The following is a 25,043-nucleotide window of genomic DNA, read 5'->3' as shown; positions in this document are numbered from 1 at the left end:
AATCGGGAACAGTTACAAATAGACATTTATTCTGACATGTAGTCAGAATATCGTACTTCCCTGTTATATGTTACCATGCTCCTCCCCCCACCCCCTGGAAAAGAAAGCAGTTTCAACTTTTAAAATGTGTTGTTTCATGTGTGTTTCTTTAAAATTTAGAGAATAAGGCAACATTTCACGATGCAGCTTTAAGACAACAGAATATTACAACTGGTATTTTAAAAGATATCTATTAAAGAAAATTAAATTTTACTTTAAGTTTTTGGTTTCAGGATAGCCTAAGTAGGAGATATTTTGAATTTCAAAATATAAACAGCACAGCTTCCTTCACTTGTTGGAGAACATAGCTTGCTGGAATGTCTGAAAACATGATATTTCAGTTTTGTCTCTCACTCACAGATGCTATTTCTCAAGATGGCCTCAGGAGTAACTGCCCAAAGTAATTACACTTCAGGATCAGATGTATAACTGGTTGCTTGCTTTCGCTATTTATGATGCATTTTTATCTTTATTTATTTTGAAAACTAAATAGACTTCACTTTGCAAAGTAGATATCCTGAGAATGTACATATTGATAGCAAACGGAAACATATTTTAAATACACTACAACAGTTTACTATTAAAAAAAACTATCAAGATGTTTTTCATGTAGATTAACCAAAAAAAAAGACCTAAAATTTATGGATGTTTTATGGCTAAAATATGGATTATGCCTCATATGTATCGATACCAGAGAGCATGAGAAGAGCTGAATGTTCATCGACTGATGAACAGATATCCTGTAGGAAGGTACCATTATCTCCATTTTACTTGTAAGCAAACTGAAGCTCAGTCAGTGACATTGTGACTTGTGTAGTAAAATGGAGCCAGAGTCTGACTCCAGAAACTTCATCTCAATCACAATCAAACTCAAAGGCACTAGACAAGTTAAACAGATAAGAAAGTATTCAAGACTACTGTAATAGGGAAGAGTGACTGATCTCAACTCCACTGAAACAAAAGTTGGGAAAGTTTTTAAGAGCTGAGGCTGAGCTAGTGAAGAGTACTGGAGAACACTAAGGGGACACAGGTCAACATGACTGGGTTATCTACGTTTGCTAATTGATGCTTAGGCTCCTATCCCCACCTCAAAGACTGTAGAGATAGGAGAACACTCTTTAACAAAGATTACATTTTAAAGGGATGACTACCAGGTCCTGGAGGTCCTTGAGAAAGACATTCCTGGGTTGTAAAACTGGCAAGAGGCTGGGAAAAGATTCCCATCTCAAAGGAGCAGAGAAAGAATTTATAATTTCAAAGTTTCTTAAGTAAATGCTGTAAGAAAAGGGAGGACAGGAGCTTACGGTCAGGAGGAAACCTATCTAAAGTTTAGTCAAGCTGAGGGGAACTTTAAGGCCCTCTTGGTCATCACTGAGCTATGGGCCTCAAGGTAGTGCTGCATTACTCAAACTCTGAAGGGCAATGCAGGATCTACATTTAATATAAAGACAAGAAGCTAACAATACAGTAAAGGAAACATGCACTAACCATTTGACTCAGAATACACTAACTCATTTGAATAATGCTGCAGTGAACATGGGAGTACAGATGTCTTTGAGATAATGATTTTGTTTCCTGTGGAAATATACCAAGAAGTTAGACTGATGGATCATACGGTAGTTCTATTTTTAATTTTTTGAGCAACCTCCATATTGTTTTCCACAGTAGCTGTACCAGTTTACATTTCCACCAACAGTAAACAAAGGTTCCCTTTTCTCCACAATCTCACAGCAATTATTATTTTTTGTCTTTTTGATAATAGCCTTGCTCACAGGTGTGAGTTGATATCTCATTATGGTTTTGATTTGCATTTCCTTTATAATTAGTGATGTTGAACACCTTTTAATGTATCTGTCAGCCATTTGGATCTCTTCTTTGGAAAAATGTTCAGGTCCTCTGCCCATTTTTTTTAAATTGTCTTATTTTGTTTTGCTAATTGGGTAGTATGACTTCTTTATATATTTTGGATATTAACCCTTTATCAAATATATAATTTGCAAATATCTTATCCCATTCAGTAGGTTGTCTTTTCATCTTGTTGATGGTTTCCTTGCTGTGCAGAAGCTTTTAAGTTTGATGTCATCCCATTTGTTTATTTTTGCTTTGTTCCCCTTGCCTGACAAGACATATGTAGAAAGACATTGCTAAGACCAATGTCAAAAAGCATACTGCCTATGTTTCCTTCTAAGAGCTTTATGGTTTCAAGCTTTATGTTCAAGGCTTTAATCCATTTTTAGTTAATTTTTGTGTAAGGTGTAAGACAAAGGGGTGTCCAATTTTATTCTTTGCCATGTGGATGTCCAGTTTTCCCAACACCATTTATTTAAGAGACTAACCCTGCCCCATGTATATTCTTGGCTCCTTTGTCAAAAATTGACCATATATGCATGTGTTTATTTCCAGGGTCTCTAATCTGCTCAATTGGTCTGTGTCTTTTTTTATGTCAGTAACATACTGTTTTGATTACTATAGCTTTGTAATATAGTTTGAAATCAAAAAGTGTGATGCCTCTGGTGGTTTTGTTCTTTGCAGGATTGCTTTGGCTACTTGGGGCCCTTTATGGTTCACAGAAATTTTTGGATAGTTTTTCTATTTCTGTGAAAAATGCCATTGGAATTTGAAAGGGACTGAACTGAATCTTTAGATTGCTTTGGGTAGTATGGACAGTTTAACAATATTCTTCTAATCCATGAGCATGGGGTATCTTGCCATTTATTTGTGTCTTCTTGAACTTCTTTCATCAATGTTTTATGGAGTTTAATGTACAGATCTTTCATGTTCTTGGCTAAATTTATTGCTAAATATTTTATTCTTTTTGATGCTATTGTAAATGGAATTGTTTTAATTTCTCTTTCCAATAGCTCGTTGTTAGGGTATAGAAATGCAACTGATTTTTGTCAATTGATTTTGTATCCTGCAACTTTACTGAATTCATTTATTCAAACAATTTTTTGGTGTAGTCTTCAGGGTTTTCTCTATATAATATAATGTCATTGACAGAGACCATTTTACTTCTTCCTTTCTAAGTTAGATGTCTTTTATCTCTTTTTCTTGCCTAATTACTCTGGCTAGGACTTCCAGTACTATATTGAATAAAAATGGCGAGAGTGGGCATATTTGTCTTGTTCTTGATATTAGACTTTTCACTGTTGGTGTTGTCTATTTTTTTTTAATACAGTATAGAATTTGTGGTTCTGTCCATTTCTGAAATTTTGTTGGAGTCAAAAATAAGTTTAAGCAGAAAACCCAATCTACAGTAGGGTTTGCAGTCTCGGTCCTATTTTTTGTATGTCCTTGAGCTAAGACTTAGTTTCAGTTAACTTTTTTTATATTATCACCTTTTTTCTATGAAATAAAAAATAACAACTCATTAATATTTTTCACTTTAAGGATAAATACATATAATAACCCTAGTTCTAGACAAGCCTATAGTAGGAATCTCAAGATCATCAAGATCAGGTAGGGGGTTATTATTTGTATTATAATAAGACTAGACCTAGGAAAATTTAAATATCTAGATCCCTAATGCATTTTAAATGATTTTCTTCTTATGCAACTTTTCTGAATTTAGTAACCATTTCCTTTCTCCATGAATAGAAGAACAGCCTTGACCACTTCTCTTTACTTTAATCATAGATGTTTCGATCATACTGTACTGCCTCTCACATTTCCACATGCTACTCTCATTTTTCTCTCATCCCTCCTTAGATATGTACTATGGTTTAGTTTTGTTTGGTTTTTTACAACTTTGTGAGGCAGGTAGGGGAGATATGTCATTATACACATTTAACAGATGAAAAATAATGTGATACACCCAAATAATGCAAGTCATCCAACAGTCAGTCACTAAATTCAGCTTCTACAAAAAATTTTATTGTTTTAGTGAATTTCTCAGCTGTCCCCTCCCCCTCAAAAAACATCTAATCTTCACTAATGCTTTCAAGGACTTTCAATTTTAATACTTCATTATTGAAAAGGTAGTGTAATAGCCACTGAGGTACAATCCCATCAAGAAAGAAATGGCCTTTCACCTGTGAGAAGGGCAATAATCTGACAACTTCCAGAGGCAGGGCCATTAGGAACCACCACAGCATGTGAGCCAAGGTGACACTCTTCCCAGGCAGTTCCTACTAAAGAATGATCATGGTGGGAATGCTGTGTGGCTATTTCTACCCAATTGGAGACTCTCCTAATGGAATCCTTTTGCTCTGGTGCTCCCTAATGGGTTGGCTGAGACTTTCTCAGAACTGTATCATAGTCTGAGCTCTCCCTGCCCAATCCTTCTCGTCTCCTTTCCTTTCACAGGTGTCATTGCAACATCCTACTCTGAAAGCTTTCCTTGTCCAAACCTGTTTCCTCTCCTTTTATCTTTCTATTATATAGGTACTATACTCCCTTCCCTCAATAAAGCCCTTGCACTCCTAATGCTGTCTCAGCATCTGCCTCTCTGAAAAACAAATTTGACACAGGTAGTCAGTAAATCATAGCCTTAATTTGAAGCACTAAACTAATAAAGATGAAAAACAAATTAGCCTTTGATGACCATGAAAATCACAACTTTCCTATACCAAACAGATCTGCCTCAAAAATCAACTTCCTATTTTACCTAGCCAGATTTGCAACGATATATGCCACATTCTCAAGTTATGCATTTAATTAAACCTTTACCTCCCTCTCCTTGCTTTCTGATGCTTGTAAGGTCTTACATCACTTTGTTTTTCCAAATGGATGGGTGAAAGGAATGGTTAAAGAGCCCCCTGTGAGAACTCGTCTTTGCAGTGACCTGCACTGGAAGGGCCTCTGTCTTCAATTCAGCACGGATACCCCAAGTGCTCTTCTCCACCTCCTACCACACCTCCTGGATTCACATCTCACACTTCCGAGATCCACCACTCATACCTGAATTCTATTCTGGTATGTAGATCCTTTTAACCTCAAGGCAATTCATTGGGTTTTCATTTGTGTTCAGATGGATTTACCTTTTAAAAATGTACAAAGTATTTAGCTTTTATTTATGCCTTGGATCCACATTTATAGGCTGTAAAATCCTATGGGACAAGGGGCCAGGATAATGATATATACATTTTTGTATCCATGACAGCACCTACTCTGAGGTCTTCTGCATAGTAGGCTTAAATAAAATTTCACTGATTTGACTTGATGGTAATAATTGGACAAATAGAAGTAAATTCCTTTCAATAGACACCAAGCATGATAAAATATCAAGAATCATACATTCTAAAAAGGAAAGAAAAACAAAAATGAATGCGTATTATTGAATACTTGCTATGCGAAGGCATTATGTGCTTTACAGAAGTCAAATTATTTAACCCTCATGACACTAAGAGCAAGTTATTTTAAGATACCTTGAGGATGAGAAAACACAATGAGTGAGTTTAGGTGCTCTGTGCAAAACAACTAAACTTATAGTAATTGGCAAGGCTGAGATCCAAACCTAAATCAGCCTAACCAGAAGACAGATTTTTCCATACGTCCCACACAGAGGAAGGAGAGATGACACAAGCACATCTAGAGGTAACATCTACTCCAACAAAAGTATAACAGATTTAAATGTAATAATATTTTAGAGTAGGGGGAGGTTACTTCTTAATTGGGGAACTCAAAGAACAAAATGACATTGATTGGGGCCTTGAAAAATATCTAAGATTTCCACAAATGGAGATAGGGAAGAAGAGATAAAACAAGGAAAACCAGGGCTGGGTCAGTGTGTGCTGGGAGTGAAGAGGTTATTGGAAACACAACACAAGCTGGAAAAAAAACTGGTTAGCATGAGTTTACAGGAAGCTTTGAAAACCATGCTAAGAAGCTGGGACACAATTTTTGTATGCAAAAAGAAGTCACCAAAGGTTTTTGGCAAGGAATAATATTATCAGCACTGGCAGCATCATAATGGGGAAATGAAAGCAGAGAGTCCATTTAGGAGAATATGACATTAGTCCAGGCAAGAGACAGTGGGAGGCTGGACTAGGGCACTGGTGAACGAAGAAGGGAGACAAAGAACAGAGCCATAAGAGGGTTGAGAGATAGAGTCAAAGGTAACTGAAAACAATGTGGCTAGCTGGGTATATGAGGATTCAATGAATAGACAAAAAGAGAATAGGAGGAAGCAGAGAAGATTTGGAAAGAAAATGATTTACTCATTTTTGGCTAACACCCTAATCCAACCAGTTCCTGGTTCTCTCAATTTATGCAGAACTGAGTGACAGACTCATAGTTGATGGAAAAAATAAAGGACCTCCTTCCCATCAAGAGTCAAATCTGCTGCCTTCCTGTTCCTCAATCAACCAGGAACTAAGTATCAAACAGCCAGAATGGCTCACATGGAAGCATTTCTCAACACTTGATATGCTGGACAGGAAAATGTGAGCTGGAGAAGGGCTGCAAGAGATTATGGAGCTGGAAGAGAAAAAAGATGCTAATCTGGACAGATCTCATTGCCCACTGAGACGCGACCACCCACTAAATCACATTACTCCTTTACCGCCACTTTGCAGATTCACATTAGAGAAGAGATGCACATACACCCCAAGATGTGATTCACTTTTCAAGAACTTAAAATTTTCCTGTTGTAAAATCTAATCACCTTATCATAATTTAGACTATTTTAAACAATTAAACCCTTTTAATTAGCACACCCTGTTGTAGCAAGAAATGTGTCTTAAACTCTCATCAGAGACTGATGGAAATTATACAATGGAGGGAGATAGTCACTATTCGTGACTTTGTTTAGTGGCAATTTAGAAAACACTTTCAAAACTCTAGGAAAAATATACAGACTTATTCAGCAACTTTAAAAGCTTTTATTAAAAAAGGGCCAGCATTTATCTTATTTGAATAGCACATAATATTTTCCTATTCTTTCAACAAGATACTATAATGTGAAAATCTTCACAATAAACTAAATGCTTACTGACTAATGGAAACCACTACATGCCAAAAGGGGAATGAAGCATGGAATGAATAAGCAGCATGTTTATGTTCACAAAGTCATTCATATCTACTACAAACCTATATGTAGCCTCATGGCTGCTACTACATTTTGATATAAATGTGTGCTTTTTATTCTTTTATTATACAGTACTTTTTTTGTTTCTCCTCAACTTCCCTACCTTCTTTTTGCCAGTAACACAATGCCGCAGATGACACATGTGCATTATCACTAGTCAGCCTAGACAAAAGAATATGACTTTTAAAAGCTGCCAGGTTACTTTTCAAACAGGATGTTTATTAGAATAAACATGAAGATGTATTTTTCAAAAATACAGTTTGATCTTATATATTGTTTTACATGTGCTTTATATGTTGGGTTTTTTTTTTCCTCCTAGATCTCACAACTACCTACTGGAATTTTACCCTTTTTCCCCTTTATATTTAATACTCATTGAGAGTGAGAGATTTAAAGACACATCCATGAAGTCATCATATGAAGAAAAAGCAGAAAGCTGTGCCATATCACTATCTCTTCACTCCATCTACTGCTCCATCAGACCCAAGTCTATGACTCTCTTAAATGGCGCCATAAATTCAAGCATTCATAACAAAATACTGAGTTATATTTAGCAGTATTCTTAATGATACTAGCATTTTGACCCTATGACCTGCCCTTCTATTTCAACCTATGTGAAAGCCTATTTAATCCAAGACAGCTGGGCTGTGACTTACTATTCTTTCCAGGCTTTGGGGGGAAATTCCCTCAATAATACATAGGCTAGCAATTGCTTCTTTACTAAAAATACCTTCACCTACAAAACAAAACTTTTCCAATTACAGTCAATTTCCAATTTTTCCTTTTGACACAAGTTCTCAAAGATTATATAAAGAAACCTACAATACCTTCTCTTTCTCATTTCCAAGATGATATGAAACCGCTTCACTTGTGTCTGTCCTTTAACAAAATAAATAGGCAATGGAAGAGGATAATCTGAATTGCATCCAATTCACAGGCTTCCTCTTTGCCTAAATCAAATCTGAGCTTAAGACTTTGCAATATGCTGGTAAGCATTATCAGAGCTTGGTCTATCTGTTAACAGCAGATACAAAATGTTAGCTGATATAATTTGACTGTCAGATACATTATAAAAAGTTTCACTACATGTAAGCTGTGTCTACATAACACACAGCTATCTAACATTCAAAAGCATCTCCTTGCTCTACATTAACTACAAATTCTACTGATTTCAAAGACAGTGTTGAGGTTGCCAGCAATCATGCCATTCTTACATGCACATCCCCTTGGGGGTCCATAGTTTTTTAACAGTCCCACAACAGGCATACCTCTTAATCCAACCAATTTATACAGCTCAGTGAGTTGACTCAGAATTCAGAAATGCCACTTCCCATATTAACTGGAAAAAACAACAACATATATAGCCCTTTGTGAATTAGGATGCTCAAATATTTTGGTCATAAACAATTGTTTGGTCATGTATACATCTGGTCTTCAGAAATTTAAATAATATGACAAGTGGGACCCAGTAGGCATCAACAAACATGTATTGATTATGAACGGACACTAATTTTTCAATAGCATTAACTCTCTTGGGAACTATATTCTTGGGGATAGGTGATTCGTTAAACGGACCATCCTATACTTACACAACATATACATTCCTAAAATGTGAATTCTTTTTCCCTTTTATAGAAAACAGACCCTGAACATTCTGTTCCTTACAACTTTTAAGGGACACCTATCATCAAACTACCCGCCTGGGAGAACTACACTTATTAAATCAATTCATTACCATTTTCTTAACATCTAACCAGAACATCAAATGTCCTTTTTCATAAATCTAAACAATTCTGGGGGAGCAAAAATAAGATAAGGGGTTCTTTTGTCATAAGCTTAAAAAATAGCTTTAAAAAATGTTTTTCTAGCTCTTACTTACTGAGGGCTTACTATGTGCCTGATATTGGTCTAAGTCTTTCACATGTCTAAATCATCTGATCCTTACAATCCCTCTTTGAGTGAGGTAATATTATCCTTATTTTTAGAGGGAGAAATTGAAGCACAGAGAGGTAAAATACTGTGGCTAAGAATAAGAACTAAGAAGAGATAAAGCCAGAACTCAAACCCGAGGAGTCTGATTCCAGAGCTCACACCCTTCACGATTCTACACTGAATCGCCAACATAATACAAAGTTATGCAAAGAGTCTCAAGCTTCTTCTAACCAACTTTTTGCCTGGGATTAGGAGAAGGTAAACACCCCTCTTTTTGTATCTTCTGATTCAGAACAAGGACATTTAGCTCCAGAATAAACAAGCAGACTGTTCAGGAACTAACTGCTTGGAGATGCTATGTGTAAGAACAAATCTTGTGAGACATACTGACCAATTTGACCAATTTGACCAATTTGCCTGGAGGGGCCCTAGGCAAAATAAAAGGGCTTTCTGTTCTTATTTTTACCCCTTTCCTTTTTCTTTCCTTATCCTTGTATCCAAAGCTCATATATGGCCAAAATACACTGATATTCATGCCAAGGTGTTAACAGCTTACGTGGAACAGAACATTATCTTGAGCTTTTCATTAAAATTATTTGGGACTCGCCGCCGACAGCCTGTCTCATTGCTCACTAACCGTGCCGCTGCCCCAGAAATGCTTCGATTGCCCACAGTCCTTCGCCAGATTAGGCCAGTGTCCAGGGCACTGGCTCCTCATCTCACTCGGGCTTATGCCAAAGATGTAAGATTTTGTGCAGATGCCCGAGCCTTAATGCTTCAAGGTGTAGACCTTTTAGCTGATGCTGTAGCCATTACTATGGGGCCAAAGGGAAGGACGGTGATTACTGAACAGGGTTGGGGAAGTCCCAAAGTGACAAAAGACGGTGTGACTGTTGCAAAGTCCATTGACTTAAAAGATAAATATAAAAATATTGGTGCGAAACTCGTTCAAGATGTTGCCAATAACACAAACGAAGAGGCTGGGGATGGCACCACTACTGCTACTGTACTGGCACGTTCCATTGCCAAGGAAGGCTTCGAGAAGATTAGCAAAGGTGCTAATCCAGTGGAAATCAGGAGAGGTGTGATGTTAGCTGTTGATGCTATAATTGCTGAACTTAAGAAGCAGTCTAAACCTGTGACAACCCCGGAAGAGATCGCCCAGGTTGCTACGATTTCTGCAAATGGAGGCAAAGCGGCAACATTATTTCTGATGCGATGAAAAAGGTTAGAAGAAAGGGCATTATCACAGTAAAGGATGGAAAAACACTGAATGATGAATTAGAAATTATTGAAGGCATGAAGTTTGATAGAGGGTATATCTCTCCATACTTTATTAATATATCAAAAGGTCAGAAATGTGAATTCCAAGATGCCTATGTTCTGTTAAGTGAAAAGAAAATTTCTAGTGTCCAGTCCATTGTTCCTGCTCTTAAAATTGCCAATGCTCACCGTAAGCCCTTGGTCATAATTGCTGAAGATGTCGATGGAGAAGCTCTAAGTACACTCGTTTTGAATAGGCTGAAAGTTGGTCTTCAGGTTGTAGCAGTCAAAGCTCCAGGTTTTGGTGACAACAGAAAGAACCAACTTAAAGACATGGCTATTGCTACTGGTGGTGCAGTATTTGGAGAAGAAGGACTAACTCTAAATCTTGAAGATGTTCAGCCTCATGACTTAGGAAAAGTTGGAGAGGTCATTGTGACCAAAGATGATGCCATGCTCTTGAAAGGAAAAAGTGATAAGGCTCAAATTGAAAAGCGTATTCAAGAAATCATCAAGCAGTTAGATATTACAACTAGTGAATATGAAAAGGAAAAATTGAATGAACGTCTGGCAAAACTCTCAGATGGTGTTGCTGTGCTAAAGGTTGGTGGGACAAGTGATGTTGAAGTGAATGAAAAGAAAGACAGAGTTACAGATGCCCTTAATGCTACATGAGCTGCTGTTGAAGAAGGCATTGTTTTGGAAGGGGGCTGTGCCCTACTTCGGTGCCTTCCAGACTTGGATTCAATAACTCCAGCTAATGAAGATCAAGAAATTGGTATAGAAATTATTAAAAAAACACTCAAAATTCCTGCAATGACCATTGCTAAGAATGCAGGTGTCGAAGGATCACTGATAGTTGAGAAAATTTTGCAAAGTTCTTCAGAAGTTGGTTATGATGCTATGCTTGGAGATTTTGTGAATATGGTGGAAAAAGGAATCATTGATCCAACTAAGGTTGTAAGAACTGCATTACTGGATGCTGCTGGAGTGGCCTCTCTGTTAACTACAGCAGAAGTTGTAGTCACAGAAATTCCTAAAGAAGAGAAAGATCCTGGAATGCGTGGAATGGGTGGTATGGGAGGTGGGATGGGAGGTGGGATGGGAGGTGGCATGTTCTAATTCCTAGAATAGGGCTTTACCATCATTAATGAGCTGCGAGAGGATGCTCGAGGCAGCGTTCCTCACCAATAACTTTGAGAGGTCAGTTGAAGGAGATGACTGAAGAAAAGGCTGGCTGATGTTTAAGAAAATCACTATAACCATCAGTTACTGGTTTCAGTTGACAACACAGAATGGTTTACTGCTGTCATTGTCCATGCCTACAGATAATTTATTTTGTATTTTTGAATAAAGACATTTGTACATTCCTGGTAAATGAGTATAAGAGCCATGCACCAATGTACTGCTTTCAACTTAAATCACTGAGGCATTTTTACTACTATTCTGTTAAAATCAGGATTTTAGTGATTGCCATCAACAGATGAGAAGTTAAGAAGCAGCCTTTCTGTGGAGAGTAAGAATAATTGTGTACAGAGTAGAGCAATATCCAATTATGTGACAACCTTTGTGTAATAAAAATTGTTTAAAGTTAAAAAAAAATTATTTGGAAAATTTATTATCCCAACCTCCAGGGCCTCCCTGGTGGGGCAAGTGGTTGAGAGTCCGCCTGCCGATGCAGGGGATACGGGTTCGTGCCCCGGTCTGGGAGGATTCCATATGCCGCGGAGCGGCTGGGCCCGTGAGCCATGGCCGCTGAGCCTGCGCATCTGGAGCCTGCGCGTCCGGAGCCTGTGCTCCGCAACGGGGGAGGCCACAACAGTGAGAGGCCCGCATACCGCAAAAAAAAAAAAAAAAAAAAAAAAAAAAAAAATTGTTTAAAGTTAAAAAAAAATTATTTGGAAAATTTATTATCCCAACCTCCACTCAAAGATTTATGTTAGGCCCCTGTATTAATTCTCCATGGCTGCTATAACAACGTACCACAGACTGGATGGGTTCAACAATAGAAATTTATTGTCTCACAGTTCTGGAGGCTAGAAGTCTGAAATCAAGGTGTCGGCAGGGTTGGTTCCTTCTGAGGGCTGTGAGAAATAAACTGTTTCATGCTTCTCTCCTAACTTCTGGTAGTCTCAGGTGTTCCTTGGCTTCTAGAAGGCATTCTCCCTATCATCAAATCATCTTTCCTCTATGCATGTCTGTCTCTATGTCCAAATTTCCCCTTTTATAAGAACACCAATCATATTGGATTGGGGCCCTCCCTAATGACCTCATCTTAATTTGATCACCTGCAAAGATCCTATTTCCCAATAAGATCACATTCACAGTACTGGAGGGTTGCAACTTTAACATCCTTTGAAGGGACACAATTCAACCCATAGCAGCCCTCGTTCTCATTTCTCTTTGTGAATATGCTGACAGAGCTCCATCTATAAGAAAACACTCCTCATGGCTATATTAAGTAGTAAAGATCTCTTGACACAGTGGTTAGACTTCTCCCAATAAGAATTTAAGAAATGTACGAATAGCTTAGTTACTGTACTTTGTTAAACTATATCCAGCTCTACTTAGTTGGCTTTACCTGTTACTCCTGAACACTGAATGACTAATTAATCAATTCATTTATGCATTAACCTATTCAATTACTCATTGTTCACCCATCACTTATTTACTGAGTGCTTATTATATGCCATACTTTGTGCTAGCTGCTGGATGCACATCAGTGAATAAAACATAATTCCTGTTTTCCTATTTACAAGACTACAAACTTGCTCTCCTGATGGATATTTAACTGAAAGAAACGCTCACTTGGTTCTGTGATAGTACTTTCCTAAGTCAGATTTGTAGCTAACAACCAGTTCTATCCAGGAAGTAAGAGGCTATGAGAACTAAAAGGGACCAAAGCGATCATATGATCTAGAAAAAGTGGATCATATGATCCACTTTACAGAAAGGGAGGCTGTGCCACAGAGAAGCCTACTGCAAGAGATAGAGAAACAAAGAGTTCAAGGACAAATGGAATAAAAAATGTCTCTATTCCCATTTTCTCTTGAACTTTAGGAAAAAGAAGAAAGTGGAAGAAATAAAACTATACCTGATATTAAGGAATGATTGTTAATTTTGTTAAGTGTGATAAAAGCATTGTGATAATACGGTGAATTGTCCTTACTGCATACATATGCAATGCATACATACTTAAGTATTTAGAGGCAAAATGCCATGATAGCTATAATTTATTTCAAAACATTTCAGCCAAAAAAATATATAAAACAAATTTTCAAAATGTTAATTTTTAAATCAAGGTGATGAGGATACAGAGTTCCCTCTTTTTTAGTACTGAAATTTGTTGTTGTTTGAAAATTTTTAAATAAAAGGTTAAAAAAACTGTCTTCCTAAAGGCAAAATTATATACTTAACAGGTTCTCAGAGTCTCTGCATTGGGAAATAAGGTTCACAAAATATTAGTTTTAAATATGGAGACCATGGCTTCTAAATTATAATTATTATGATGTTTTCTTCAGCATTTTTCCACCCAACACGACCCTCCAATAATATGACTCCAGTAGTCCATATTCATATAGCTGTCATTTGCATAGTATTTTGAAATAAGAATTTTTATATGGAACTAATCTGATTCAAAATCAGACATCTTAATATACGCATGTTAAGAATAAATTTTAACGACAGGAACACTATTAAATATCAGATAACAGAGCTAGAAATACATTTGATTACTTAAACAATTTTAAAGTAACAAGTTAGAGCATAGTAAAACATAGTAGTATTAACACATTATAGAATGTTAGATGGAAATAAAATTTGGAGCTGACTTTATTTTTATTTGACAAATCATTCTGAAAGAATCCCCAAACAGTAAGTTTGTAGAACTGATCTATGAATACCAGATACATACAACCTATTAAATCTCAAAAACAACAAATTCATATGACAAAGAATTATACTGAGATAAAAATTTCAGTGAAAGTGCATATTTAAAAAATAATTCTATTAATATAAAACTCATAAAATATTAATTTTAAAAGTTCAAACAGGGGCTTCCCTGGTGGCGCAGTGGTTGAGAGTCCACCTGCCAATGCAGGGGGCACAGGTTCGTGCCCCGGTCTGGGAAGATCCCACATGCTGCGGAGCAACTAAGCCCGTGGGCCATGGCCGCTGAGCCTGCGCGTCCGGAGCCTGTGCTCCGCGACGGGAGAGGCCACAACGGCGAGAGGCCCGCGTACTGCAAAAAAAAAAAGTTCAAACAACTAAAATCATAGGAACAATTTTCAAAGTATTTTTACTCAACTGAAAAAATATAGCAGAACCTCACTAGGAAGAAAGAAAATAACATGCATGTTACTGTACACTTTAAGTGACTGTAAACACCACCATGTTATTTAATCTACAGTATAACCCTATACATGTGATATCAAAATATTTGAAAGTAGCCTTGCCACCTGTACCATCTAGCAATATTATGGTATCATCAAGATAAGACCATATAATGCTACTCTGGAAATAATAAGATACAGAGGTATGTTACCAGGACTATATACATTCAACAAAGGAAATACTCTCTCTAAATGGTAACCATATTATCTGCACATACCATGCAAAATTCTTACAAACACAAATTCACACTCCATCTTATAAGTAACTGTGATTGATAAATGGATTATGTTAGAATTCCCTGTAGCAAACAGTGAACAAGCAGCTTTAATGAGGCTTATGACCCTACCCTATGGATATCCTAGGGAATCTGAAAGTGAGTATTTTGTCACCAGATACAGGTCAGGTGCTACAATTCCTGCTCCCAGATCATTAAATTTTTTTCTAAATTTAAACTTTTTAACTTCTTTAGCTATGCAACAAAAATCAAGACACTTTGGAAACAGTATAAGAAACATTACTTTCAGCAATAAGCATTAAGTACTTGGAAAACATGTTTTCAGAGAATAACAGACTTTTCCAGCAAAGAGGAACTTTTGAGATCACTTAGTCAGAGTCCCACATTTTATACAGTAAATAGCCAAAATCCACATAAGTTAAACGATTTTCTGAAAGCTGTAATTCTGTTCAGTGTCAGAGCTGGGACCAGAACCTGGTTTCCTGACTTTCAGTCTAGCACAAGTCCCAGTAATCAAACAAGTGTTTGTAAAAATCACAGGTTTCCAATGGTATACTTATCACTCCAGATGTTGACATGAAGAACTGTTTTTCTCTATCTGTGAGGGCCATCACCTTCGACTTAGCAGGAGCTTTGGGGCAGAAACACACGGCGCATGATGGGGTCAAGGAGCTGAACAATCAAGTACCACTTAGTCTTGGTACTAAGTGAGAGGTATTGGCCTCGTGTCCTGAGAAGTCAGTAAAGTATTTCTTGAAGGGTTATTACAAAAGGAACACTAACCTAGGTGCTCTGAGGAATACAAAAGAAGGAAGAGAAGTATACCTTCCTATAAGTCTCAAGGAGTTCTTTCTAGTTCAGGGTATAAGACAACACAAGACAAGTGAGACTTGAGTGCTCATGTGTGTAAAATACACATTAGAAGCTAAAGGAAATTAGAAACAGAGATCAGTGCAGATCAGAATCATCAAGAAAGGCTTCAGGTAAGAGCAGGGATGTAGGCTTTGTGTGAAAAAACAACATGCTTCTGATCAACAAAGGGGTTGCCTTCCATAAATAAAAAGATGGGTACAAACCCTGATTTTAGTTAAAGTGCTTCAACTTCCTTCACTAGTGACACTGGGAGATGCAGCCAAATGAATGGTACTACTCACTGGCAAAACCACCACTCAGTATCATTTCTGGTAATACTATTTTAATTTAAAGAATTTTTTAACCAAACCAGTACATTTGATTTCTATTTCTTGTACAAAGTACAATATTAGCACTAAAACATTTTCTTTAATCTTTTGTCTAAAATAAAGATCTTTAAAAATATCTTACTAAAACAGAGATGATGTAAAGAAGTACCTAAAAAATCCCAGATTTTTTAAAAATGGGATTTTTCCACAGATGAAGTTGGGATTGTTTTTCTTTCAATAAAAATGTTGAAAATCATGAAAGAAAGAAGGTAAAGGGTGTACACTTCAAGAATCTTCAAAATTCTATATTTGGATAGTTTCAGATGAATTATCAAGAAATGGCCAAAATGCTATTAAAATACAGGGAAAGTGATGAGAAGAATCAAAATAATCTACAGTAGGCCATTCAGACTCTCAATGGGGCTATTTTAAAGAAAAACATTGCTTGATCCCACTATGAATATTATTTTGGGAAAATTTTCCCCAAGAACCCAACAAAATAAAAACATTCCAGAACATCAATTGTGCCCCCAATTGGCTATCCAGGACATGACTTTTTTTTTTTTTTTTTTGCGGTACATGGGCCTCTCACTGTTGTGGCCTCTCCCGTTGTGGAGCACAGGCTCCGGACGCGCAGGCTCAGCAGCCATGGCTCACGGGCCCAGCCGCTCCGCGGCATGTGGGATCCTCCCGGACCGGGGCACAAACCTGTGTCCCCTGCATCGGCAGGCAGACTCTCAACCACTGCACCACCAGGGAAGCCCCAGGACACGACTTTTGATTATTAGCCTTGTCAGAACTTTTCCATTCCACCGTAACTAAGAAGGCTGCTGTTTTTATCCAATACTTCTTTGACTCTACTTCCCAATTTTACCTCAATCCTAACAACCCTATTGCTTTGGCAAAGGCTGTACAAATGTCAACTTTTCTTGCCTTTTTCTCTTGCCAAATCATTCAAAAACATCTTCCCTCTCTAATTTTGAATCTTTTTTTCCCACTTATTTTTCTTTTGTTCATTAAATAGCTTCCTGCTGAAGTTCCTTTCTCCATAGTTTAAATTCAAAACACACATGAAGAGAGAACTAACATTTAAAACAATAAACCAAGAAAACTTTCTGGAAGTAAAAGGCTTATTTTATATATCAGAAGGGCCCATCTGGGAAAACTGATACACAATGATCTACTCTAAAACATATCCTGGTACAATGATTAGACACTATTAATAAAGGAAAAAATCCTAAAGAGAGCATGGCAAAAAGGACAAATAACATACAATAGTAAGTATTAAACTGGCAGCCGACTTATTAAAAGCAAACTGCAAACAAGGCAAAAATAGATCAGCCTTTTCAAGAAACTCAAGGAAAAAAAGTATGAACTAAATATTTTAAATCCATCCAAGCTATCCTTCAGGCATCAATGCTATTGCAAAAGTTTTATACATGCAAGGGAATGCTATACCCACGGGTACTTCTTGAACAATCTACTAGAAGATTAGTTTCAAACAATCAAAAGATGAGTAACTTCGGCAAAAGGACAGAAGGGTGAGCATTTAATATAATTATCTCTAACACTAAAAAAAACAAGGCTAGGGATAAATGAAGAATATACAAATGATATATATTCTGACAAAGTAGTATGACTTCAAGACAACAGTAAGGAAAGGAGGAAAGTAAAATAAACTCACTGATAGTGAACTTATTAAAGTTGTGGTAAAAAAAAAAATACCACAAAGGACTGTCATCGTAGTACTAAAAAGTTAAACACAGAAGAGTGGGCTCAAAGCATCTTTAAAAGGTGTAAATACCAAGATTATCACTACAACAAAAATATAAACTTTCATAAACAGACTCCTCCCCCACAAAAAAATGTAAAAGAATATAAGATCAAAGAAAACACATAAGAAACACAACAAACATAATTATGAATATTTACCAAATGGCACAGCAATGATCTTTATAAAACAGAAACTACAGCAGAATCAAGGAGACCAACAGAAACACATTAACCATTGAAGGCTTAAATACCACTCTCGGTACAAAATAGATCAAGTGGACAAAAACTAAATGAAGATATAGATGGCATAAATAATATAGTCAATAAGGTAGATCTTCTGGAAAGATATTAAACTTTACACTATGAAAATAAAGACTATCTTTTCCTCAAGAAAACACGGAAGACTGACAAAAACTGATCCTCTTCTAAGTCATGATAAAAGCTTCAGTGTATTCCAAATAAAATTATTATAAACAATACTCTGACCATCTTGTCACAAGTCTAGATTTTAATAACCAAAAAATTTTAAGAGATCTTTCTACATGAAAACTTAAAAACCTTCTACTGCACTGCTTTTTGGTGAAGAAATACAAACCTTCTAAAAAATACAGATAATAAAAACACTACATATCAAAATCCATGAAGTACAATATAAAGCAGTGACCAAAGGAAAAATCATGGCCTTAAACACCTACAGAAGTAAAAAAATTTTTAATGAATATAAATGAATTAGATCCCAAATTGAAACCAAGAAAAAAGAACAAAAGGGTCAAATTAAAAGAGCACAAGAAAAGATATAACAATGGCAAAATCAGAAATTGATGAAATAGAAAAGAAAAAACAATATATCTCATTAATAAATCAAAATCCAAGTTTGCTGAAAAATTAACAATGGACAAACTAGCTACTTTCATCACGGTAAAAAAAAAGAAGAAAAAAGCAAAAATAAAATAAAAAATAACTAGAAGGAAACAATCATTGAAGGAGAAGAAATTTAAAAGTCCTAAGAGAGTACAATGCAGACCATCACACAAATAAATTTGAGAAACTAGACAAAACTGCTAACTACTAAAATTGACCCAACCAGAGATTAAAGAGCTTAACAATCAATTTCCATGGGAAACAATCGAGAGTTACAAGGAATGTCCTCAGCAGAACCAGAGAATTTCATGTTAAAAAAAAAAAAAAAATGGTGCCAATACAGTAGAAATAGTTCTGGAACACAGAAAATGAAGGTAAACCTCAAATTCTTTTTATGAATCAAGTTAAATGTTGATACCTGAATCTGATAAAAAAAAATAGTACAAAAACAGATAATTACAGGCCAATATCACTTATAAATACCAATAAGAAAATACTACATAAAATATTACTGAACACACTTCAGTACCATATTAAGTAAATAATATACCATAACAAAGTGAGATTCATTCCTGGAAAGTATGGTTGGTTCAATATTAGAAGCACAGCAATATATTATACCATATTAATTGACCTGAGAAAAACGTGATCATTTCCGTACATGCTAAACAATCACTGGACAAAATTCAATACCCATTCCATACAAACAAAACATCCATTCAAGAACAGAGGAACTGGTGAGTATTTCCTTAATATAACTATAAAGACACACACACACTCACATACACATATTCACATATACGCAGATATGCCTTAGTCCTAAAGCCAGTATCAATCACATTTATTGGGGTACTACTTTAGGCATTTCCAATAAGATGAAGAAGAGGAAAGGATGGTCATGAACTTCACTACAATTTACTATATACTGGATGCATATTAGGGAAAACAAATCGGAAATAATAAGAAGTGGAAAAGAAGGAAAACTATTATCTCCTTGTATATGATATACAGTTTCCTAAGAAAACCCTGGAGAATCATTACTAAAACTACCCCAAATTCAATAAATTAACAGGATATAAAATGAATGCATAAAAATCAATAACTTTCATATACACAAACAATAATCACTTAGAAGATAAAACGGTAGACTAAAACTGCACTGACAGTACAAACAAAAATGGTTTAATATTTAGGAATAAGTGTAACAAGAAATGTGTAAAACTAATATGAGGAAAGCTTTAAAATACCTCAGAAGATACAAAAGTAAAAACTGGTGAAATTCAAAACCATTCCCTGTTGTTGAATAGAACATCTATAATCATAGAGATGTCAGGTTTTCCCTAACTTAACAAAATTCCAATGAAAATGCTACACAACAAAATATAGAAAAATATGAATAGCTAGAATTTCACTGAAAAAGAAAATCTATGAGGCACTACCAGCCCTACCAGATATTAAAATACACTACAAAGCCTCAGAAATTAATGCACTAGTATGGCAATGAAGCATAAATAGGCAGTCAAACCAGAAGGATTCAATGGAAAGTACATGAATAAATTCAAGTATGTACGGAAATTTAGTATATAATAAAGGTGGCATCTAATATCACTGAAGCAAAGTTTTTTATTTTTAATAAATATTGTTGAAAACTTGGAAAATCATTTAGGAAAAGATAAAATTTGGTTGATACCTCCTGTCATGTAAAAGAATAAACTAAGTGAAAAAGAGATTTAAATGTAAAGAATGAAATCATATAATAAAATTCATACACCTGTCTGTAGAACAAGGTTACTAACCATGACTCAATATCCATAGTAAATGAAAGACTGATAAATCTGACATTAAAAATTTTTAAATTCATCTTCTACATGACAATAAAACAACACAAGTATAATCAAAGAAGAAAAGTCAAATTGGGAGAAAATATCTGCAAAATATGTAATAGATTAATGGCTAATATAATTCATATCTAAAGAACTCTTCAAAATCAAGGAATAAAAACAAAAAAGTTAGAAAAATGGGCAAAAGACATGAGCAGACAATTCACAATAAATAAATAAAATTTAAAAACTGATCCTTTTTACTTACAGCAATGAGGGAATTCAACGCCTGGATTTATGCTCCCACTTCATGTGGGATAAATAAAACAACTTTTAAAAAACCTACTACTAGATATAACTACACATCTACTATAATGGCTTATATGTTTAAAACTAATGAAACCAAGTGGTGGCAAGATATGGGGCAACTGAATTATCCACGTTGCTGGTGGGAAGGTATAATGGTACAATCGCTCTGGAAAACAGTGTAGCTGTTTCTTTTAAAGTTAAACATACACTTCCACACAATCCGGAAATTCCACTCCTAGTTATTTGCCCGGAAGAAGTTAAAATATATACCTATACAAAAACCTGTACGTGAATGTTTATACATCTTCATTCATAATGGTCAAAAACTGGAAACAACACAAATATCTATCCAGAGGTAAACAGATAAAGAAACTGCAGTAGTTTCCAATGGACTACTACCTATCATTAAAGAGGAATGAACTACAGCATGGATAAATCTCAGAAATATTATGCTAAGTAAAGGAAGCCAGACACAAAGAGTAAAAATCTATAATTCCATTTATATGACATCCCTAAAAATGCAAAAAAAAAAAAAAAAATAGGGGCAGAAATCATTTCCTCAGGGTGAGAAAAGGGGACTGACTGAGAGAATTTCTGAGGATGATAGAAATGCTCTGTCTTGATTATAGTAGAGGTTATACGATATACATGTGTCAAAACACATCAAATTATACATTTAAAAGGACGAATTTTACTGTTTGTAAATTATACGTCAATAAACCTAACCTTAAAAAAGTATGCAGACATTTAAAGGCTTTTAATATATATTTCCAAATTGCCCTTCCATTAACTTAATTTCTTCTACTACTCCCATTTAATTTACATTCCCACTGGCATTCTACAAGTGTCTGCACCCTCATCAGCCTCAATATCATCAGATTATTATTTTAGACTTTTCCTATTTGATAAGTTCTTTTAAAATGTTGCCTCACTGTTTTGATCTGCATATCTCTTAGTTTTTAGTGATGGTGAACTTTTTTTCATTTATTTCTCAGGTAGTCATATTTCTTTTCTGCTCATTCTTTTTAATCATTGTTTTAAGAAATTACTTGGTGTTTTTCATGTTAATTTTCTTAAAGCTTGCTATATATCCTAAAATATTTGTCATAAATATACTTCCCAGATTTTCACTTGCCTTTTATTTTTCAATTTTTTTAATATACAGATATCTTAAAATTTGAAATTTCACAATATTTTCTATGATTTTGGGGGTATTTTTATTTAGAAATTTCTTTCCTCATGTACAGTTCAGTTAAATATTCAGTTAAATGTTTTCTAATTATTTATAGACTCAATTTTTTAACTCTTTAAATCTCTGTTGATACAGTGGCTACCAGCCACATGTGGTTTTGTAAATGTAAACCAATTAAAATTAAGCTTTTTTTTTTTAAAAGAAGATATTGGGGGTAGGAGTTTATTTATTTATTTATTTATTTTTGCTGTGTTGGGTCTTCGTTTCTGTGCGAGGGCTTTCTCTAGTTGTGGCAAGCGGGGGCCACTCTTCATCGCGGTGCGTGGGCCTCTCACTATTGCTGCCTCTCTTGTTGCGGAGCACAGGCTCCAGACGTGCAGGCTCAGTAGTTGTGGCTCACGGGCCTAGTTGCTCTGCGGCATGTGGGATCCTCCCAGACCAGGGCTCGAACCCATGTCCCCTGCATTAGCAGGCGGATTCTCAACCACTGCGCCACCAGGGAAGCCCAAAATTAAGCTTTTTTCCTAGGTTTCTTCTAGTTGTATGGTTTCAGGTCTTCCATTTAAGTCTTTAATCCATTTTAAGTTTATTTTTGTGTATGGTATAAGAGTCCAATTTCATTCTTTTGCATGCATATATCCCAGTTTCCCACCACCATTTACTGATGAAACTATCTTTGCCCCATTGAATATTCTTGGCACCCCTGTCAAAAATTAGTTGATTGTATATGCATGGCTCTCTATTCTGTTCCACTGGGCTATGTCTGTTTTTATGCCAATAGCATACTGCTTTGATTACTATAGCATTGTAATATAGTTTGATTCAGGATGTGTAATGCCTCCAGCTTTGTTCTTTCTCAAGATTGCTTTGGCTATTCAGGGTCTTTTGTGGTTCCATACACATTTTAGGATTGGTTTTTTATTTCTGTGAAAAATGCCATTGGAATTTTGGTAGGAATTCCATTGAATCTGTAGATTGCTTTGGGTAGTACAGACATTTTAATAATGTTAATTCTTCTAATCCTTGAGCACCGGCCTTGGCAATGATTTTTTTGCAATTGAAACCAAAAGCATAGGTAACAAAACCAAAAATAAACAAGTAGGACTACATCAAACTAAAATGATTCTGCACAACCAAGGAAACCATCAACAAAATGAAAAGGCAACCTATGGGATGGGAGAAAATACTTGCAGACTACATATCTGATAAGGGGTTAATATCTGAAATACATAAGAACTCATATAACTCACTTGCAAGACAAAATAACCCAATTCAAAAATGGGCAAAGAACCTAAAGAGACAATTTCCAAAGAAGACATATAAATGGCCAACTAGTATATGAAAAAGTGCTCAACATTATTAATCATCAGGGAAATGAAAAATTAAAACCACAATGAAACAACACCTCACAACTGTTAGAATGGCTATTAGAGATAACAAGTGTTGGTGAGGGTATGGGAGAAAAGGGAGCCCTTGTACGCTGTTGGTGGGAATGTAAGTTGGTACAGTCATTATGGAAAACTGTATGGAGGTTCCTCAAAAAAAAAAAAAACATTAAAAATTGAACTACCATATGATCCAGCAATCCACTTCTGGGTATATATCTAATGGAAAAGAAATCATTATCTTGAGGAGATATCTGTATTCCCATGTTACTGCAGCATTATTAAAAATAGCCAAGATACATAAATGACCTTAGTGTCTGCTGATGGATAAATGGATAAAGAAAATGTGGTATATATATGCCATGGAGTATTATTCAGTCATAAAAAAGAAAGAAATATGCCACTTGCAACAACATGGGTGAACCTAGAGGACATTATGCTAGAGGATATTATGCTGAGTGAAATAAACCAAGACACACTGAAAGACAAATACTGTATGATCTCAGTTATATGTGGCATATACAAAAGTGAAACTTATAAATCAGAGTATAGAACAGTGGTACCAGGGGCTGGGGTGTGGAAGAAATGGGGAGATGCTGGTCAAAGGGTACAAACTTTTAGTTAGAAGATGAATAAGTTCTGGGGATCTAATGCCCAATATGGTGACTATAGTTAATAATGCTGTAAACTTCAAATTTGCTAAGAGTAGGTCTTAAGTGTTCTCACCACAAACAAAACAGAAGGTAACTATGTGAAGTGATCAATGTGTTAACTTGATTAATCACTTCACAATATATAGTATAATAAATCATCACTTTGTATACCTTAAATAAATCATGTTGTACAACCTAAACATATGCAATTTTTGTCAACTAAACCTCAATAAAGCTGGGGAAGAAAGTAAGATGAAAAAAATATTAATTAGAATTAAGTTAAATTTAAAATTCAGTTCTTAGGTCACACAAGTCTCATTATTTAAGACTATTTTTAAGAGCAGTTTCAAATTCAATTTTACTAAATGTAGAGCAATTTAGGTAAAACTGAGTGGAAGGTACAGTAAGTTCTCATACACCACTCTCCCCTCCTCCCAAATATAGCCTCGCACACTATCAACATCCCACACCATGGTATTACATCTGTTACAACAGATGAACCTACACCAATACGTCATTATCACCAAAAGTCAACAGATTACGTTAGGGTCCACTTGTGGTGTTCAATATTCTGTGGCTTTTGACACACTTCCCTCAAAGTCCTCTGTACTCCACCGATTCACCCCTCCCTTCTCTCTAACTCTTGGCAATCACTGATGTTTTTAGCACCTTCATATTTTTGCCTGTTCCAAAAGTTATTTAATTAGAATTATACAGATTTTCAGTTAGTAATATGCATGTAGCTTCCTTCATGTCTTTTCATGTCTTAACTGCTCATTTCTTTTTAATGTAGAGTACTATTGCGTTGTTCAGATGAACCACAGTTTATTTAACTATTAAAGGATATCTTTATTCAAGTTTTGGCAACTATGAATAAAGCTGCTATAAACATCTGTGTGTAGGTACTTCTGTGGATATAAGTTTTCAACTCCTTTGGGTAAATACCAAGGAATTTAATGCCAGATCATATGTTAGAGTATG

At 35.6% G+C, this 25,043-nt stretch overlaps 1 protein-coding gene and 1 pseudogene across 2 annotated transcripts in view; one reads left to right on the top strand and one right to left on the bottom strand.

The window, feature by feature from the left end:
• Positions 1-25,043, bottom strand: part of VRK2 (VRK serine/threonine kinase 2) — a 99,732-nt gene that overhangs the window by 28,706 nt on the left and 45,983 nt on the right. The gene's annotated exons all lie outside the window — the stretch shown is intronic.
• On the top strand, positions 9,643-11,383 carry LOC132501547 (60 kDa heat shock protein, mitochondrial-like; annotated as a pseudogene).

This window comes from Mesoplodon densirostris, chromosome 14 (assembly GCF_025265405.1).
Source record: "Mesoplodon densirostris isolate mMesDen1 chromosome 14, mMesDen1 primary haplotype, whole genome shotgun sequence".
NCBI classification, from domain to species: domain Eukaryota; kingdom Metazoa; phylum Chordata; class Mammalia; order Artiodactyla; family Ziphiidae; genus Mesoplodon; species Mesoplodon densirostris.
This window is presented reverse-complemented; position numbering and strand designations above follow the sequence as displayed.